A 20,504-nucleotide genomic window follows, 5' to 3' on the forward strand; every position below is an offset into this window, starting at 1 on the left:
GGCGCCCCCCCATCCCAAAAAAAGAAAGGAATAAAAACAAAACCCCAATCACTATATACTATGCCAAACATTGATGTGGTCTAGGCCTACCACTTAATTGTCTGGCTTAGTAGTAGGGATGCACCGAAACGAATTCTGGACTGAAACCGAAAGTGCAGCATTTACCTGGCCAAAACCGAATATGACCCCCCCCCAACAACATGAAAAATCTAACACTTTTATTTAAAGTAAGTAACACACCAAAATAGGAGAAAACAATTAAATAATATTATATATATAGTCCAAAAATAGTTACCGGCACTCCAGGGACTTTCCAAATAACCACACAAACAACTTCGGTTTTCAAGTCTATATATATATCATATATATATATGATTAACAGCAATCACATTCCTATCATGCCCAGGCATACCCAGATTCCAGGATTTACTCGCAGACTTGGCATGATAGGAGTATGATTGCCCTATCTACCCCTTCTCACTCTCTTCTGCCGTATCTACCCCTTCTCACTCCCTTCTCCCTATCTACCCCCTTTCCCCTGTCTCACTCCCTTCTCCCTATATACGCCCTCCTAACTATCTACCCTTTCCCTCTTTGAAGTTCACTTACCTTTCAGGAGTCCTGCGGTGGGGGTGCAAGGCCTCTGCCTCCCAGCTCTGCCACTGTATGGAACAGTATAGAATGATGGGAGTTATGATGTACTTTTAGAGCATAATTAGATCATGAAAAAGACATTGGAAATGGTACAGCATAACACCCATCACTCTCACACACTTACCAATCCACATGCATACCAATCCACACGTATACCAATCCACACGTATACCAATCCACACGTATACCAATCCACACGTATACACTAATCCACACGTATACACTAATCCACACTTACCAATCCACACATATATACCAATCCACACGTATACCAATCCACACGTATACCAATCCACACGTATACCAATCCACACGTATACCAATCCACACGTATACACTAATCCACACGTATACACTAATCCACACTTACCAATCCACACATATATACCAATCCACACGTATACCAATCCACACATATATACCAAACCACACATATATACCAATCCACACATATATACCAATCCACACACATATACCAATCCACACACATATACCAATCCACACACATATACCAATCCACACATATATACCAATCCACACACATATACCAATCCACACACATATACCAATCCACACACACATATACCAATCCACACACATATACCAATCCACACACATATACCAATCCACACACATATACCAATCCACACACATATACCAATCCACACATACATACCAATCCACTCTCACTGAATGCTTTCCTACCTTTCCTCTTTTCTCCTTACAGCTCCTTTTCCTCCTCTTCGTTCTTCTTCTTTAGTTCTTCTTCCGGGTCAGAGGGCACGGACAGCGGTGGGCGCGGCTTCAGTGTTGTGCGCCGGGATCTGACAACAAACCCCGGCGCACAGCAGCTGTTGCCGCGCGGATCACAAGGGAGCGGTATCGGAGGTCTTTAACAGACCTCCGGCTCCCTTGAGTGATGTTAAGCCGGGTTCAAGGGAGATCCTTGAACCGGCTTAAAATCACTCAAGGGAGCCGGAGGTCTGTTAAAGACCTCCGATACCGCTCCCTTGCGAGCCTGCTCCTCCAGCGGCGGACATTACTGTCCGTCTCTGGAGGGGTGCCGGGTGCCCCCCTGATGAGCGGTACCGGGTGCCGCTCGCCCCCCCGCTAGGTACGCTGCTGACGGCAGCGGTACGCTACGGTGGCGCCCCCTGGAGTGTGGCGCCCTGTGCAGTCGCACAGGTCGCACACCCCAAAGGCCGGCCCTGCTAAGCGTCCAACAGTACTAAGCACGATCCTAAAATGCATTTTCATCCTGAATCAGGAAAATTCAAATCATTTGAGGAGGTCACGCAAAATCAAGCTGATTTTTCCAGCATGTTGGCTTCAAGTTGATTTTATGAAGAATTGGTGGCACTGAAAAAGGGTCTTGCTTTATCTTGTCTCTTTTCATTTGAAATCCAGTTGTATTTTTGGCACTGCTGTCACACTGTGTCAATTTATTTGAGCTGAGCAATATTACTCTCTGCCAAGATTCTTGGTAATCTACCTTACAGATACCCAGAAGTCTGGTCAGAACTTTGTTATATGTTTCAGATCTATGTACGGTATTTTAAACTCAATGGTCTAATTAGTGGTTATGATCTGCAGTCACAAATTAATTAAATGCTTCCTGTAACTCATAACATGTGACATATTCCATTAAAAACATAGCATATTGAATGTTATTTAATAAAAATGTATCCAACTGTAGCATCACAATTAGTTTATGTACATAAAATAGATGTTTTGGAATGTGCCATTTTTGCCAACATTTTCATTTTGTATACGCAAGTACAGCAAGAGTCTGAATTTTTTTCTTCATATCATAATAAAAGGCTATTATCTTTAAGAAGTACTAGTATTGTATTATATATTAATATTAATTATTTCTCAACCTCTCAATTCTACCTTACACAGCACAAGTACTCTTCTAAGTATGATTTATTCAGGACACTGAGGCCTGAGAGGGATCAAAGTGCCTCTTTTTTTCCCAGCCGCTTGCCGCACTTAATTATGTGGCTATCTTAGGCCTTGACCTTTTCAGCTTTTTCACGATCATCTCAGTATTGCTTTAAGGATCCTGAATATAAGACAAGCCTAAGGACCAATTAAGGTTTGACTTTTTTCCAACAGAAATAAACAAGCAGGAAAGATGGGCTGAATAGTTCTTATCTGTTAAATTCTATGTTCGTCCAACACTCAAAACGGGATTGCTTTAAAGATATCTGAGTACTCAGTAAAAGATTATGACCCATGTCATCATCACAGATTTGCTGTGGCCCTGCTGGTTGAGGTTTATGGACCTACATTGAATATGACCATAAAAGCCTAATTAAATATATACACACAAACTGCTTTCCATATATTTAGAAAGGTAAGTATCTCCCTTCCAATGCCCACACTATTAGATGTCTGACACTGTTAATTTAGCCCTACGGGTGCCAAACGCATAAAGAACAGTTCAATACATGCTGGAACTATATTCTATAGTTACTTTATATGTTGCAACACCAAGACTACAGATCTCTTTAAATGGCAATAGACAGGCTACAGAGAAATCCAACGAATAACAGTGATATTTATCTTCTTCTGACTTCTTCTCGTGACCTGGAAGCTTCCTAGAGCTTGGAAGACTGCCGCAATGATCTTGCACGGAATGTAGACTACAACTTTGCCAAACATATGCCTACTCAGCATACCAGGTACACTACCAACAACACAGCAAGGGGAATAATCTACTTTTTTAAGGATTAGCTAGTAAAAAAAGTTATGTTTGAGTTTAAAACATACGATACACTAGAAAAGTGCAAAAGAGTAGGGGGACTGCATGGAACAATATGGCATACTGTGATGAATGGGTAATTGTATGTGTTTTCTCAGAACATGTTAGGGAGGTTAGATGAAGAGGCTGATGAAGAGTTATATTCACATCAGCTTTCTGTATAGAATTTTATACAAACTCAAACTATCAGCAGTGTCCAAAACAATAAAGTATATCACATGCATTAACATTTGTGCTTGAAATAAGCAGTGCTCAGACAGAATCTAATACCAAACTACTGTTCAAAATAAGCATTTTGTATCAGTTGATAATTCAGCTGTCTAAAAATTCTATGTATTTTACATCAATATTTTCTCCTTTGATCGTATAATTCACACGTCTCATCGTTCTTTTTTGATAGAGGTCAAATAACTTATTATATGCAGCTGTACAGATATGCGTTTTTTGTGCTTAAATATATAATTATCTTTTAATTACAGTGCAACAGGGTTGTAACAGCTGGGAAAACAACAAAATGGATTGATTGCATTAAGCACCAGTTAAAGGCAATACATCATTAAAATGTTCCACACTTATTTATGTAGGTGTATGGCTACTGCAGATAAATAATACTCAATTCAAAAGAAAAGGCAAGAAGAAGATATTATAAAAGCAAGAAATGATCTGAATATATGTGATGTTGATCATGATCTTTTCTATTAGTATTTATTGGTCTTTCATGAAATATATTGTTTATAATAACAAAGGGAAAGTAGCCTGTAACACACAAGGGTGGACATGATGGATTTGTGATTTATTTCACCCTGAATTACTATGTTAACAGAAAAAAAGGGCTGCATGGTCACAATGATAATGTACGTTGGCTGGAATTTGTGTTACATTTATGAACATCTTTCCACTTTTCTGTTAAGACATGCGCACTTGTTTTTGATCTTCTTTTGTTACGGCTATGACATCACAAACAACATCCTGCCAATATTACAAAACCATGGAGTAAGATTGGGAGATAGTAGTTTAGTGAAAGGGAAGTTGGAAAATAATTAACAATTAACACAGGTCTATTATCATATACCTAATAACAGTGCTCACTTTGTTATATTTAATTCTTTTTTATGGCTTATCCATGTCCTTGACAAGTTTACGTTGGTCACAAAAGCTTTACTTAATTTGTCATTGCACGACCTATGAGACAACATTTCATCTTGAGGTTTGTGTTAAAAACTGGAGTCAGTATTAATTATTAATGATCCAGCCAGAACTGTAGGCAAAAATATTGCAGATTACAGCTGAATGTTATGAAAGTTGAAGAGTCATGAGTATTGCTGCTAATACCAATTACACATATCCCCATAAAACATCATTAAAAATGCACCAGCCAATATATTGCATTTATCATCTGAGCCTGCATGGCCTATATGGAGATATATATCATTGAGGTAATAAAAAAAATGTAGATACAATCAATTGGTTAGCAGAAAATAGCATCAACCTGTCAAGGACAGTCTCATCAAATATTGTTTGTTCAGTATAGCTCTGTTAATGATCACCAATTATTTTATTTTATTCTTAATATGTTTTTGGGGTTCTTTTGTGTACATTTAGCAAAAATCAGGCTGTTGATTCTGCAGGAAAAAAACAGGAGAAGAATATTAAATATATATGTCCTTTATCACCTAAGTGTAATAAATTGCTTTTAAACATACATCCATCCATTGCTAAAATAAAGTATGGATTTGTGGAGCCGTTTTGCTTTGTTAAAAATCATTCAGCCAACATTTAAAGGTATCTGTTGAATTTGATATGTGTACAACATCTTTTTGCTGCTTTAAGTACAGTCTTTTTTAGTGAAGAGGTCATCAGAGCGGTTTGTATTGTCCTATTATGTATTTCTATTATGAAATCATATCTCTACTAAGATTACTTTTACCTAATGTAAATAGATATGTTTTCTTGTCTTTCTTCATAACTAAGGTGTTCAATTTCTCTTATTAATTCTGTTGCTTATCTCTGTTCTTTCAATTTATATATGGGTTTTTTTTAGAACAGGTGCCTAGACTTGAACTGCATATACAAGGTGAGGTTTTCCCAATGACTTATACAAAAGGCAAATTTATATTTTCCTTATGTGAGTCAATACCCCTAAACATTGTGAATGAAGTTTACATAGGAAGTAAGGGATCCAACAATGAATATAACAAAAAAGTACACAAAAGCGTAAGACCACCAGTGACAGGTGAGATCGGTTAAGATAATACATTTTTGAAGTTTTTCATTCTAAACAAAGCCATGCAGGTGGTAAACCTGTTTTTTTCAACTCCAATTCTTCTCCCAGTCTTTCCCACAATTTAAAGGTCATCTAATATCTTTGGATTCCTTTTAGACAAGTCAATTAAACACACTGCCAAAGGAACACGAAAAACAAATACAAAACAAATCTTGAAAAAGGAACAAATACGTAAGAAAACTGACTAGGATTCTACATTATAAAATTACAGCAGAAATGTTAAAGAATACAACAGACTCACTTCTTTTTATATATTACCTTTGAGTGCAAAGATGTGTCAGTCCGAGGGTTTTATTTGCTAAACAAAACAAAAAAAACAACTCTTTAACAATTATACCAAACAGGTGCTAATAATCAACTTAATATGTAGGTCGAACCACAATCATTAACTGAAACAGTTGTGTAAGATGAATAAAGCTGGGTGGGGGACCATTAAACTTACTAACAAGTAGTGCTGCAACAACTAATCAATAAAATCGATAGTAATCGATAATGAAAATCGTTGCCAACGAATTTCATGATCGATTAGTTGAATCGATTTTTATTGATTATAAAATGAGGTTTTTTTCAGAGCAAACACTCTGAAAAATACCTCATTATATAAACCGTTTAGTCTGACTCACAGCAGCAGCTCCTACTTACCAGTCCCTCCCTGTAATCACTGTGACAACTGGCCCCGCCCCCTTCCTTCTCCCAGAAGGCCAGAACCACATGGCTGTGACACTCATCTAACTGTAAGTATAACATTAATATTTGGGCTGCTGAAAGTTAGGGGAGGTGGGGGTTAATTTAGGGGCAGTTATGGTTAATGGGGTGTTTAGGGTTAATTTGGGGAAGTTGTGGTTGATGGGGTCTTTAGGGTTAATTTAGGGGCAGTTGTGGTTGATGGGGTCTTTAGGGTTGATTTAGGGGATGCTGTGGTTGATGTGGTCTTTAGGGTTAATTTAGGGGATGCTGTGGTTAATGGGGTGTTTAGGGTTAATTTAGGGGTAGTTATGGTTAATGGGGTGTTTAGGGTTAATTTAATGATGAGGACTGAGTGTTTAATTAATTTAATAAAGTTAACTTAAGGTGCAGTTAGAGGTAAACGGGGGCAAACTGAGGGGAATCTAAATCCTGGGGGCAGTGAAGATTAACCCAGTACTTATTTATAAAAGTATGGTGTCAGTGTGATGCGAACGGGTTTGTGAGTCTATGAGGGGACTATGAGATATCTGGGGGGTATAAGGCATATCTGGGGAGGACGGAGTGACATATCTGGGGGTATAAGGCATATAGGGTATATAAGGCATATGTGGGGAGGGCAGTGTGGACGGATTGGTGTATCATGGTGTATAAGGCATATCTGAGGCCACAGTGGCATATCTGGGGGTAGAGTGGAGTGGCATATGTGGGGAAGGCAGCGTAGCATGTCTGGGAGGCAGTGTGGCATGTCTGGGGAGGATGGAGTGGTGTATCAGGGGGTATAAGGCATATCAGGGGCCACAGTGGCATATGTGGGGGTAGAGCGGAGTGGCATATGTGGGAGGCAGCGTGGCATATGTGGGAGGCAGCGTGGCATATGTGGGAGGCAGCGTGGCAAGCTCAAATGTGCATAAATTGGGGGGGGGCTGGTTAGGAAATAAAGACAAGAAGCATTTTATCAAAGTTTTTTTTATTCTGCTGTTTGTATTTAACATCATTTGTTTATTAAATTATTTTAAATAAATGAAAAATTCACATTCATTTTTTTATCCGATTAATCGAAACAATAATCGGCCAACTAATCGATTATGAAATTAATCGTTAGTTGCAGCCCTACTAACAAGGGGCAGTTGCAGAAGACAGTTTAATGTCAAAAGTCATACACTGTGAGCAAGACTCCCAAGCAGTTTAAGGCAGACAGGGGTTTCCAGATGTTCTGTCCACGCTAGGAAGCAGTCCAGCAGATGAAAGACACATCATGCTTACTTCCCAATCGGAAGAAGTCCAATGGTGCCATTTTCTCAGCATGGTTTATTTCTTGTTCAAGTTAGTGATAATGGAGGCTTTGATCCTATAAAAACAGCTACACTCCAACATACTATACCATACCGAGATATGCAGAACATGTAACATTTCCTTTTAACTGGATAAAAGAGGTAAGCACTCTAATGAGACATAAAGGGGTTAATTGTATTGTATGTCTATTTCCAGCTTATTGTTCATGGCAGCGTCCAGTTGTTGAATGTATACATCAGAATCTAGTTTCACAGCCTACCTCACTGGATGAGTAGTTGGCTATTGATTTGAATTTACATTATATTAAAAAAACTACTTTTTTGTCTCTGTTCTGGAAATATTTTAGCTCTAGATGCTAAAACAGCAAAGGCTCTTATGGCAGTAAGCTGCTTAGTTTACTCTACAAGGCAGTTTTGCCACATACGAGATTCTTATGTCTTTATACTGTCCTCTTACATTAGTTCAGCTTTACTGGAAATCAGTAACTACAAATGGGGCAAAACAACTTTAGATTTCATGTCCTGTTTACCCTTTGTACAACACTGTGGAATATGATGGTGCTATGCAAAACAATAAATAGTAATAATGCCATATCATTATTGTATCCTTCCTGTTGCTCTGCATAGATGTACATAATCTCTAGCACTAAAACAACTCATATTTAATATTCTGGCTATGCACACTGGAGTCTGATGTTGTGTCCTAGATAGGAAAGATAACCTAATGTGATAACCTAAAAATGGGACGTAAGTGACGTGTGGGACTGCCCCACACAAGCATGCAATCCAAATCTGCATTTCCACTGCTTTTTGCCAACTACAATTTTGTCTTCATCTACCGCAACTGTGTAGACCATCAGGTCATAAAACAAGCTTAAAAAATGGTCAACCATTTTAATTCAAGAAAATTATATAACTGTGTAGAAGAATTGCATTAACAATTGCAGAATTAGGTCAGATTTCTAGTACTTTGGGCAGAAATACTTCTAAGGGAATTAGCACCCAGCTGCTTGCTTTGACCTAAAAATTATCTTTCAAAAAAAATATTAATTTTGTTTAAACAGGTTTTCCCTCTACTGATTAAGAAAATTAAATCAATTTACATAATATTTCTGCTCCAAAAATAAGGGGTTTTTTGTGCAAGGGTTTTATTTTATACAGAATTAAAGGTATTAAAAATGGGCAATAGTACAGTGTACTATGCAAAGTTATTATAAAAGTTCACAGAAGTCAAAAAAAATGTAGGTGATCAAAATGTCTGTTTTATTTAAATATCCCTCTCTTGGTGAACAAATCTCAGCAAATAAAACATACCGAGCGGAGGCGGCAATATTGGAGAGGTAATTCCAATAATAAATGGAGTTGAAAGCACATTTGGAAGACAACATACCTAAAATCTACTATTTAGTCTCATTCAAACAAAGCAAATACATTAAAAACGTATAAACGTAGTACAGAGAGTAATCAGACAACGAGTAAATCTTCCCTAGAGCCCTGGGGGCTGTAAGTGGAATTGCAGGGAAACACATAATATGAAAAAACCCTGTGTAAATAGCACAGGGTTACATGTGGTTGTTGGGGAAGCTAAGGATGTGAAGGGGTTAAGTCTGCAGGGGTCAGGCAAAGGACAGCCTGGTTTGTGTTTTGCATGCGCTCGCGCCGCTCAGTTTTGCCCGCCTTTTTTGAAAAGAATGTTCTGGTGGCGGCTCGCGCCGCTCAGTTTGCCTCGCGCCGCTTAGTTTTCCTCGCGCTGCTGCTTTTTGTTGCGCTCGCGGACAGCTCGCGCTATGGTTTGGGCGGGATTTTGCACTATATAAACGCTGTGCCTGAGGCGTTTGTTTCACTACCCCAGGCTGCGTTAACCGACTGCACTGACCTTTATTGCGTCTGGTGAGCAGCGGTTTTCAGCACGGCTTCGGGGGGCAGCATGGAAGAGCTGCTGAATTGTCGCCCGCCCCCCCTCCCTTTTTTATTTTACGTATATGTATTTTTATTTAAAAAAAAAAAAAGAAAAGTATATGTCATGTCGTGGCTTTTATTGGGGTTAAGTTGCTTTCTGTAAAGAGAGTGAACATAGGGGTTGTTTCAGTGGTAGGCCGACCGGCTTTGGGGCAGTCGGCCTTGTTTTAATTTATTAACTCTGTGGTTTGGGCCAAGAGTTGTGGTTATTTATGAAGTTGATACTAAGTTATTGGTTGAGTGTTTATATGGTAAATTTGTTATAAGCTAAATAAAAGACCACGGCCTTTGTTCATCCAAAGAAATTGTATCTGTGTTTTATTTATTATCTGGTTACATTGTAATACACCATACAACCACATGTATCCGGCAGGGGACAAAAGACTTTAAATCAGAGCAGGCGAGGGGGGAACCCACGATGAGACACTAAATGACTAAAAGTATGTGGACACCCTTCCTAATTATTGAGTTTAGATATTTCAGACACACCTATTGCTAACAGGTGTATAACATCAAGCACATAGACATGCTATCTCCACAGACAAACTCTGGCAGTAGAATGGGTGGTACTTTGCGCAGTACCACCCATTGTTGTGCAGTTTGTGAAAAATGATTGTCCTGCTAAATCTGGCCAGTTGACTGTAAGTGCTATTATAGTGAAGAGGAAGCATCTAGGAGTAACAACAGCTTAGCCATGAAGCAGTGGTGTAATCACAGAGCGGGGTTGCCGAGCGGTGACCTGTGTAACATCACTCGCTACAAAGTTCCAAACTGTCCCTGGAAGCAAAATCATCCCAAGCACTTTGCATCTGGAACTTGATGAAATGAGTTACAATGGAACAGTAGCTGCACGCAATCCAAAGATCAGTATGTGCAATGCCAATTGTCGGCTGGAGTAGAGTAAAGCACGCACTAATAGACTCTTAAGTACTGGAAACATGCTCTCTAAAGTCTAATGGATGAATCTGGGTTTGGTGGATGCCAGGAGACTGCTACCTACTGCAAAGCGTAGTGCTACTGTAAAGGTTGCTGGAGGTAGGATAATAGTTTGGGGCCATTTATCAGTGTTTCTGCTAAACCCCTTAATTCCAGCAATTAAACCATGGTATGCTTCCAACTTGTGGGAACAGTTTGGAGAAGGCCCAAGCATTGCAGCTTAACTGTGCCCAAAAGGAAGGTCCCTGGTTGGATGAGTTTGGTGTGGAGGAACTCGAGTGACCCAAACAGAGCCCTGACCTCAACACCATCGAACCCAGCTGGAATGAACTGGAAAGCAGATTGCGAGCCAGGTCTTCTCGTCCAACATGAGTGCCTAACCTCACAAATGCTATTTTGGCAGAATGGGCAAACACTCCAAAATTTTGTGGAAAGCCTTTCCAGAAGAGAGATGTTCAAAAAGCTAAAAGAGATGTGATCATAGTGTCAACATACACTAAGGAGAAAAAACTGAAAACGTAGTCAGACTGGCTAGAGTTCACGGCTGCCAGCAGGGTTTAAAAATAGTTAAAAAAGGTAGGTTGGGTGCCAGGAGATCAGTCCATACAAAAGGCCAGAGACAATAAGTGCAACAAAGTAGGGAAGAAGGGGCAAGCTGGGTTTTATATGTCCATGAATCGGTCACATGACTGTGTGTATCCCCCCCTTTATGTAGCATGCCGCATGAAATAGGCTGTAAATTTGCAAAAACAGAACCCTGTTCATCAATATGTCTTGTGTTTTTCCATGTTAGTGCTAATTTTGTATACTGCTTAATTTGAATCCTCCATCATTGTAACAGCACTAGTGAATCTGCTAGTGCTCTATAAATAAAATGTAACGCAAATACAAATTACTATGTAGTTTTATTTTTCATCCTCAGATGGTATTACTAATATACTTTATTTATATAGTGCCAACAATTTACGCAGCACTTCTTACAATAAATAAATTCAAGGTGAATGACGAGACTACAATTGATAGGCTAAGGCAAACCAATGCATTAGGTAAATAGGGCCCTGCTTGCAAAGTTACAACTAGGCTTTTAAGTGTTGTAAAACCTTTCAGCATATATATATATATATATATATATATATATATATATATATATATATATATATATATATATAAAAAATAATGGCATCAGAATGCTGCTTACTGTAAACCCTGCTTCCTGTAGACTAAAACAGTACAAATCCAGTCAGGCGCATACTGGCATTTTGTGACAGACAATTACAGTAATTCTACTAATCGCCTGAACAAAGGGAGATGTACAATCTGTCAGGACATAAACAATGACCCGAGGATTCACAAAGGGGCTCGCTGCTGAATCTGAAAAGGCATGTTGCAAACAATGTCCAAAAAAACATTTCAACAGTCAGCACTACAAGCATGTGCTACAAGAAAATGATGCTTAAACAAACAAGAGCATCGTCCTCTCATGTAATCTCCACCAAAGGTCTTCAATGGGCCATTGGCAATTTTTGCATTTTCCTCTGAAATCACAAAAGCCAGATGGTTACTAAAATACAGCATGAGCTCAATTTAGAGCAAAGGAAAAATATCATCCCTTCTATCACATTGTAAGGTATGGTATCCTCTGTTGCCTCAAGCACATCCTATAAAGATACTATAGGAGGTGCATGCTCAATAAGGCATCATTATTAATAGGGTATAGTTTCACCCATCAAGACAACAGCATATATACCATATCTCAGAAAATACAAGTGATTAAATAGTTACACAAGTACATCAACATTTGTATGATTGCTTCAGATCTTAAAATACCTTAATTTTTATTTAGTTCTAGTTAGAGTTCTACTACAGAAGAACGTTCAGCATACTTGATGACTTCTTAGGAAGCCCTTCGTCTTTTCAAAATGTTTGCCCATGGAGGCAGCTACAGAAGATATTTCAAACCGACATATTATCTAAAAGGAGCATCTAATTTATTCATAGAGGCCCACCAGTTAACGTTTTATACATTTATTCCGCATCATGGGGCACTCTGGCTAACACAACTGAAATCAACCACTTAATGCAAATGGCTGCTCACAAGGGTTATGGTAAAACTGCAACTTGTTACTATATACACTGAAAATAACGCTGCTTTTAGACAGAGTTAAATCTTTGCTTCAGGATTTAATCATGCTGCATTTCAAAACCACATTCAAAAAGCGTACAGACCTGAACCCCCGGGATAAAAATGACATCAAAGACCAGCTTAGTACAATGTCCATTTGATTTTACAATCAATCTCACTTGAAATGAGCAGAACACAAAGTAATTCACAATCCTCAAGTTTCCCTGGGAGTAGTGTTACCCCAGAACAAGGATGTTAACATCTCCGCTTTCCCTTCTAGGGAGTGGCAGACGTACGGCATTCAATTTGAGGGAGCTAACGAAATGACACGGTCACACGAACCTGCATCACGGTCACCTGCGATTGTTCCTTCCGTAGCATGGTCTATACAATTGGGTAATAGAAGCATGTAATCAAAATGACAAAGCATAGCTACTACACGGGGGAAGGCTGGTGTGCAACGTATAACATTTGTACACACAGACAGCCCTTTAGTAGTTTTAACACTGATATAGTTTAATCACTCATATACTTTATATTGCATCCACTTAAATGAATGTACTCCTATTTCCAGGGCGATGTCCAATCTATACTTCTGAATTTCAAAAAATTGTAACTAAATGCAGAACTAAAACCACCATTCTTTGGATAAATGCCCAAACCCTTCCCAGAGATAATCATGTAATCATGTAAAATGTTGTCTCATTTACACTTTGTGCTTGGTTCAGTTGTTCAATTGTTGTGTGACATAAAAGTGTTTACTGACGGCATGTTGCCATAGAAACTAAAAAAAACCAAAAAAAACCCCCAACATCTTGGATGTTTGGGATGTGTTTTTTTCATTAGATTGGATTTTAAAAGGAAACTATAAAATGACGAAATTGAAAGTGTTGTTTGCTTAAGATACAAGAGTGTAGTCAATGTTTTGTCCAAGTGGAACAGCAGCTTTAATATTACATACCTTAACCCCTGCTTGCATGAATTTAGTTTGAGTTATAACACTTGTTACGCTGAATGCTGATAACTGATATGCTATATCCATTTTTCACAAAATGTCTCAATTGGAATGCCAGGAGAAAATGAAACCTTCAATGTATGTTTGTTATTTTTGTTAGATTTAATAAAGAACAAAAAGTGTGCTTTCATGGACAAAAACAATGCTAAAAATTATAAAGGATGTCGATGATACTTCATGATGCGAAACAAAACATTTAAACGGTTAAAAGGAGAGCCTAATCAAAAAATCGATTTCATCCAAAACTACTTCTGTATGAATCTCGCTGTAATCTGATTCTCAGGGTGTAGGACCAAAGGCTTGTTTAAATGCTTTAGCCTGGCAATCTCCCAGAGATTAGTCAAAACACCTGCAAACATTCCTTTATTCTAAATCCACTTAACCATTCTTTAAAACAAATACATTCATTGCAGGGATATAGACACCCGGATACTAAACAATTAGAGTATTGTTGGGGGGGCATGGGAGGAAAACAAAAAGAAGATAAAGAAAGACAAAATCAGGGAAGGTTAATGGAAACTTATCAAAACAAGTACTGTAACGTTAGCATCAATTAACAAAAGGGGTAGCAGCGCCGTCTTTAATGTGGGGTAAAAGGTGCACCTGCCCGGAGTCCAGTCACAGCGCAAAAGCAGTGGTCGGTAAAGTGTCCGCACATCCCGTGGCCTGGTCTCTCTAAACTGCGTGCCAAAAAGTGATGTCGTTTCCAGGCGAGCAGTGCATTGAGAGAGATACCAAATACAGATACAACCAGTACTCACTAGTGTAAATGTGATTGGCAGATGCAACTCCCATCGCCTCGAATGGAAGCTCTACCGAGCATGTGCACAAAGACTAGACGCCAATTCTTTCTTTTTTAGTAGCTGGCGGCTGGGAAGAGTTACAGTATCTCACAAAAGTAAGTACACCACTCACATTTTTGTAAATATTTTATTATATCTTTTCATGTGACAACACTGAAGAAATGACACTCTGCTACAATGTAAAGTAGTGTGTGTGTACAGCCTGTATAACAGTGTAAATTTGCTGTTCCCTTAAAAATAACTCAACACACAGCCATTAATGTCTAAACCTTGGCAACAATAGTACACCCTAAGGGGAAATGTCTAAGTTGGGCCCAATTAGCCATTTACCCTCCCAGGTGTCATGTGACTCATTCGTGTTACAAGGTCTCAGGCGTGAATGGGGAGCAGGTGTGTTAAATTTGGTGTTATGGCTCTCACACTCTCTCAACATGGCACCTCATGGCAAAGAACTCTCTGAGGATCTGAAAAAAAGAATTGTTGCTCTACATAAAGATGGCCTAGGCTATAAGAAGATTGCCATGACCCTAAAACTGAGTTGCAGCACGGTGGGCAAGACCATACAGCGGTTTCACAGGACAGGTTCCACTCAGAACAGGCCTCGCCATGGTTGACCAAAGAAGTTGAGTGCACATGCTCAGCATCATATCCAGAGGTTGTCTTTGGGAAACGGACATATGAGTTCTGCCAGCATTGCTGCAGAGGTTGAAGGGACGGGGGGGGTCAGCCTCTCAGTGCTCAGACCATACGCCACACACTGCATCAAATTGGTCTGCATGGCTGTTGTCCTAGAAGGAAGCCTCTTCTAAAGATTATGCACAAGAAAGCCCGCAGTTTGCTGCTGACAAGCAGACTAAGGACATGGATTACTGGAACCATGTCCTGTGGTCCGATGAGACCAAGATAAACTTATTTGGTTCAGATGGCGTGAAGCATGTGTGGCGGCAACCAGGTGAGGAGTACAAAGACAAGTGTGTCTTGCCTACAGTCAATCATGGTGGTGGGAGTGTCATGGTCTGGGCCTGCATGAGAGCTGCCGGCACTGGGAAGCTACAGTTCATTGAGGGAACCACGAATGTCAGCACGTACTTGTGACATACTGAAGCAGAGCATGATCCCCTCCCTTCGAAGACTGGGCCGCAGGGCAGTATTCCAACATAATAACGACTCCAAACACGACCTCCAAGACGACCACTGCCTTGCTAAAGAAGCTGAGGGTAAAGGTGATGGACTGGCCAAACATGTCTTCAGACCTAAACCCTATAGAGCATCTGTGGGGCATCCTCAAATGGAAGGTCTCTAACATCAACCAGCTCTGTGATGTCATCATGGAGGAGTGGAATAGGACTCCAGTGGCAACCTGTGAACTCCATGCCCAAGAGGGTTAAGGCAGTGCTGGAAAATAATGGTGGCCACACAAAATGGACACTTTGGGCCCAATTTGGGAACAGCAAATTTACACTGTTATACAGGCTGTACACTCACTACTTTACATTGTAGCAGAGTGTCATTTATTCAGTGTTGTCACATGAAAAGATATAATAAAATATATACCTTTTTTATATATTTTGTGAGATACTGTATTTAGTGAGATACTGTAGAAGTCTAATTTTCGAACCTCTATAGTAAAATAACGCCTGCACCAGTTTACATGCAATGAATGCACTGCGGATCGTGCAAAATGATCTCTAATATGTATTTACCATTAAAATGTGGCTGCAGTAGAGCATTGATATTAAACAGTTACCCAAAATATCCAGTATAGTGCTGTAGTACAGCAATATAAAAACTAATGGCCAGGACATGCTTCGCCTACACAATGACAACTTTGTAAACAATAGCAATTGCCATGAAATTGTAGGTTCTATACACTGCAGCATTCTGCACCTTGCAGGCTCTTTCAAGTTCTGACATTAGGGGATTTTTTCTGGAAGTATTTTTGTTTTCTTTTTTTCTTGTTGAAAAGCATACGAGATAAGATGTTTACCAACTAAAGCTCATCACAGTATAAACTCATTTGGAACCGAAAGATCAAGTAAGCCGTACTGTACATCTCCGCAGTGCCATCTGTCACCTCAAATACTCACAGATCAAAAAAAAAAATCCTGTGAACACACTCTTACTCAAATTGTATAATTCAGATTTCAACAGTCAAGCTTGAATGTCTTTTCAGTGTTCTTCAACTTTGACCCAGCACTACCCTTCCTCCAGTGAAAAGGGAAAAAAGACAAAAAAGACAACAGCCCAGCAAGTGGGACACAGAAAAACAGACAGTCTTTGTTTGGTTTTTTTTTTTCTTTCCTGGCCTTTTTTTCCTTTGACGTAAAAATAACTGAAAAGGCGTAAATGCAGCCTTTAAGGAACTTGCAAAAAGCTACAGATCTCTTTAGATCCACCTTACAGTGTGACAAACCTTTATATTAGAAAGTATATCCGCCATAAACATAAGCACGTTAGTTCAGTTAATCACAAGGACCATAGTGAAAACTTGCCACTCGACATAAGAGGAATTGGCGATAGGAGTCAGCTTGATATATAAGGAGGAATATCACTTTGCTAAGGGATAATCCACTACTCACTGGGTGAGCTCTTCTGCGCTCACACTACAAATTCTTGTTTGCTTACCCATCTTCTCAAGCATATGAAGTTGAAGGGATGGTGAACCTTTCTTGCCTGATAAAACATAGTTTTTATAAAGTAATAATAACTAAACAATGCAATTATACGGCTGTGACAATTTCTCACATGGTATTGCATTTTACACTTAACAAGAAGCACATTTTAGCAAGCCAGTAGTTTGATGCAGGTGCCTGCATTGCTCTGATAAGAGTAACTCCAAGCATGGCTAAAAAGGATGAAATTGAGAGTGTAATTAAAGCAAATTGTTTGTATCTTTGAGCAGGGAAATGGTCTTTGGTGTGGCTAACGATATGAAAAACCCCATGACAGTCTGGGAAAAATGATGTATTCTGCATTGTTTGAATGCCGAGCCCACTAAAGGATTTCAGATTCATGACATCTTTCATAGCTCTTGATCTCCCACAGTATTCTCCCGGCTTTCAATCACTGGGATTTATTGTGCTTTCACTTCAGCACGGCCATTCAGACAGCTTTTATAATGGGCCACATACGAAAGCACTAAGTAATGCAAAACTAAAATGAAAATACCTTGTTTCCTATCAGGTTGATAGACATTGTTCCAGGAATGGAGCTATTAACTAAAAGAGGGACTTGAACAATAGCAATAAACTCCCTCTATTAAGAACAGAAGTTTATATTTTTTAATGTCTCAATTTGCACTTTGAATATTGGCTTACTTCTAATTCTTAGTCTTTAAATTAAAAAAAATAAGAACGTCAAAGAGATTTAGAAAATAAGTCCTCGGTCTTGTGCTTTAAAATGTTTGAGATAAAATGGCTTTATAATTTTCAGGAAAAAAAAATAGAAATTATAATCCTTTAGTGGGCTTGTTATTAGTAAACTAGACATTTAAAAGTTGGCAGAAACATTCTCAAAGGAGAGGAGAGACTTTTTCGAGCATATAGTTAAATAGCATCCGTTAAGTTTAATCTGACAAGCTCATAATACATCAGTAGAATCTGCATAGCATTCAAAAGTTGATCTTGTTTTTATTTTCCCCGGGAAAAACTTTTGCACTCTGCCGTCGGCCTTTTCTTTGCAAATTGGGGAACACTGGATACATTTATATGCAAATCCCTTCAGTATTGGCCGTTAACCAATTAACTGCTAGGTCATCAGTCCCTCATCAGATCTTTTTTGAAAAATGAACTACATATTTAGTCTTTAAAAATAAAATATTCTTTGTACTTTTGCAAACATGTTTTGGACCCCGTCAGGCTTTGGCATAGTTTCACTAATTCAGCATATTATTATCGTGTAGGTTTTCGTTATTCCCCAGAAACATCCTAAGTGTACCACAATGGCACTGCTATAAATGCTAATGTCTGATCTTGGTGCAGCCGTGTGCTTTATACTCCAAAAACACACATGCTTGCCACGGTAAGGGCTGGTTCAATAAACGGTTTGAAGTTTGCAGACTATGGTCTCGATAAGTCTGTGTTGGAATGTTAACAGATTGTTGCACTCTGGTGAAAAACAATAACCCAAAAAGTCAGTATTTAGAAACCACCGACATCTTTTTTTCAAATGAACACAACATTTAAAGTTTTCTTTTCTCTATTTTTGATTTAAACATGCATGTTTCAATGTGAAAGCTCGGCTCACATGAATAGTGAAGAGTAGCTTGTATTATTCAACTGTGTAGTCAGTAAGTAAACAAGAAAAATACTAATACATGACTGCATAGTGCATGCCATGGTGGAATAAAATTGTCTATCTGTTAGTGCAACACACTATATGTCTAAAGAAACTAACTACATGAAGCTGTTATTTATTTCAGCATTCTGGAAACAAAAATCTTTATTCATTTTAATCTGATGTCAGTGTTTCTGTGATTCATACTCATTGAGCATATAAGGCTTTCCTCACATCAAAGGTCATGTATGAAAGGAACAAAATCCTAAATAACATTTCCAGTGGCTGTTAGACGTCTGCCTTTTCTTTAATCCCCCAAAGTAACGTGGTTCTGAGAGAATGATGCCTATCGGCGTTTTGTGCCAGTCAGCACACTGGGGCACGCAGAGACCATGTATCTCTCTGCTTCTTCTAAGCAACTGTGATGTATCTTGCCCAAGTCTTACTTTTAATTGTATGTGTGTGAATCTTTACTACAAAAGTCCAAAAATATAAAGCAAGTGTGATGTGAATTTATCATTTTATTAAAAAGCACACAATTATAAACAATCACCACTGCCTTTAGTTGAGGGTGATACCTTTTATTGGACGAACATATATATATTAAGGCTGCAACTAACGATTATTTTCATAATCGATTAGTTGGCCGATTATTTTTTCGATTAATCGATTAATCGGATAAAACATGTAAATTTTTCATTTATTTAAAATAATTTAATAAAGTAACGTAGGATGTAAAAAAAAACAAACTGCAGAATAAAAATAACTTTGATAACTTTGTTTTTATAACTGCCCCTAACTTTCAGCAGCCCAAATATAAATTTTATACTCACCAGTTAGATGAGTTCTTGAGCCATGTAGACAGTATATGAAATGGGCGGGGCCAATCGTCACTTTGGCCCGCCCCTTTCTTTCTCCCTGTCCCTCCCTGCAGTCACTGCTGATTGGCTGCAAGGAGGGACAGGGAGAAAGGGGCGGGGCCAATCGGCAGTGACTGCAGGGAGGGACTGGAAGAAGGAAGTGGGTGGGCCAATCGGCAGTGACTGCAGGGAGGAACTGGAAGAAGGAAGTGGGTGGGCCAATCGGCAGTGACTGCAGGGAGGAACTGGAAGAAGGAAGTGGGTGGGCCAATCGGCAGTGACTACAGGGAGGAACTGTAAGTAGGAGCTGCTGCTGTGAGTCAGACTAAACGGATTATAAAACGAGGGGTATTTTTCAGAGCATTTGCTCTGAAAAAACCCTCATTTTACAATCGATAAAAATCGATTCAACTATCGATTACTTGTTGCAGCCCTAATATATATTAGGGACTTCAAATGTCTCTTCTTCAGACTCCAGAGATCCCAACAGCTTATGGGAATCTACATTTGTTTCTACGCTTACCCACTAAAAGGTATCACCAGGAACAAAATATCCCATCTTTGTCTATTATGGTTATTTCCATCTTCCTGTTTTGGATGGCATAACAGGCATCGAACACTTCTGAAACTGCTGATATGCTAGTGTTCTTTTGTGTTCCTGATGTCAAAACCAATGGAATACATTTAATTACACATTATTATTATCTTTTATTTATATAGCGCCAACAATCTACGCAGCGCTTAATACAATACATATATTCAAAGGGTATGACAAGACGAGAATTGACAGACTAAGACAAACTGATACATTAGGTAGAGAGAGCCCTGCTCGTTTGTGTGTGAACACAAA

The sequence above is a fragment of the Sceloporus occidentalis genome, unplaced genomic scaffold (assembly GCF_023333645.1).
Source record: "Sceloporus occidentalis isolate IW3139 unplaced genomic scaffold, rSceOcc1.0.p SCAF_17, whole genome shotgun sequence".
Lineage (NCBI taxonomy): Eukaryota > Metazoa > Chordata > Lepidosauria > Squamata > Phrynosomatidae > Sceloporus > Sceloporus occidentalis.